This window comes from Arachis ipaensis, chromosome B4 (genome assembly GCF_059453495.1).
Source record: "Arachis ipaensis isolate K30076 ecotype BB chromosome B4, ASM5945349v1, whole genome shotgun sequence".
Taxonomy (NCBI): Eukaryota; Viridiplantae; Streptophyta; class Magnoliopsida; order Fabales; family Fabaceae; genus Arachis; species Arachis ipaensis.
In genome coordinates, this window is record NC_142439.1 from 145,118,481 (window position 1) to 145,120,277 (window position 1,797).

Genomic DNA, 1,797 nt, shown 5'->3' on the forward strand with positions numbered 1-1,797 from the left:
TAAATACACAGCACCTTGGGATACAATGATATATGATCACAGCATGAAGGTCATTTTTATTGCATTCTTACTTTTGGCTTCCATGGCCTCTCTACTCTCTTCAACTACTTTAGCAGTTCCAGAGGTTCAACTCATCAAAGGTAAGATAGAGTACTCTTTGTTAATTTTTATTATGATACATATTAGTTCTTAAAAAAATTTGATAAGTTACGCTTTGATTCGTTTAGAATATAAAATGAATTAGTTTTTTGTGTTTTAAAAAATTAATAAATCCTTAATTTTTTCCTAAAAATAATATCGCTGAAGATCAATTTTTTTAAAATTATAAAAGATAAAATTTCTAATTAATTGGCTAATATGCAGTACTGACATAAAAATAGAATGAAATGATTTGTCATCTTTTTTTTCCTAATATTTATAGCTGAAAATCAGCTAATAAAATTAATCACCAATATATTTGTATATAAATACATGTATAGTTTAATTTATTTTTAATGTGTATGTATATTCTAACATATATTTTATACTAATAACTGATTTTGGTATATACATAATATAATCTAAAAATAAATATGTCAAAATAAAAAAGTTGTGAACGACAAGCTGAATGTATGTATCACTATTACATGCAGATGAAAGTGATGAGAGAGGATATAGAGGAACAAAAGGAGCACATGTTGGAAGTGATCCGCAAAGATATATAAAAACTCCACCTCCACTTCGTCGTCCTCCTTCTCATCTCTAAATAGAGAGTAGTATGTAATGTTTATATTATTGGAAACATTTCAAGTGTACTAGAAATATAGGTACTCTAATTATTTTAACCGTTGATTTGAATTATAAAAAATATATATAATATATATTAATTGAAATCAACAGTTAAAATGATTGGTGTACCAGTATTTCTCAGTGTACTTAAAATGTTTCCTATATTATTATGTGTGTTACTAGCTAGGAGTAATAATGCTAGCTATATCATCCATCCCAATTTCCATCTATGTTTTTGTGTTACTAGCTAGCTAGTACTGTAAGCGTGTTACTTTTCAGTTTGTAACGGTGTTTGTGAAATAAATTAAAGCATATATGAGCTTTCATTTTCAGGGGAATAGTGATGGTTTTTAATGTGTTTTTTTTGGTGAATTTAAAAAAAAAATAGAACACATCACAAGATCTAAACGAAACACGTTGGCTTTTTCTGTTTAATTAATCTACAATAATATTAGCTCAAAGTTACTTAAAATTTGTTCAAAAAAATTATTTTTAAATTGGTGAACCATGAGCACTACTACTTTATGTAGATTTATGCACCAATAACTTAATTCGACGATGATGAAGCGTATTATATATTATGAGTTCAACTGTTAAGAAATCAATTATTAGTTCTAGATTACATAAGATTAAGTCCCTCTAAAATAAAGAACTCGATAAGATAAAGAAGTAAAAATTTCTTAATCCTTAAATTAAAATAATAATCAAACATGATAAAAACTACAAATTTAATGATAATTTAACTCTTATTTTATCTTTTTTCAACTTTAAATCTACTCAAGATTTTTATTAGTTTCATAGATTAATTTTGTTAGTAGTTTTCTGTTGTAACAAATACATGAAGTTTACTAATTTTTTTCTTAATTAATAATGCAATTTGACAATCTTGATTTTAACCATTTATATTCATATTTATTTATTAGAGCAGTATGTTGTGAATATATATTAGAGCAAACAAGAATTTATTTGCTAATTTTATGAAAATTAGGATTGGATATAAATAAATGACCTAAAGCTGTAAATTTTTTT

At 25.1% G+C, this 1,797-nt stretch overlaps 1 long non-coding RNA gene across 1 annotated transcript; it reads left to right on the top strand.

The window, feature by feature from the left end:
- LOC107635508 (uncharacterized) lies at positions 1-1,108 on the top strand. Its single transcript, XR_001619269.3, has 2 exons — positions 1-140; positions 633-1,108. It is a non-coding gene; the product is annotated as an uncharacterized LOC107635508 (long non-coding RNA).
- Positions 1,109-1,797: the final 689 nt, after the last annotated feature.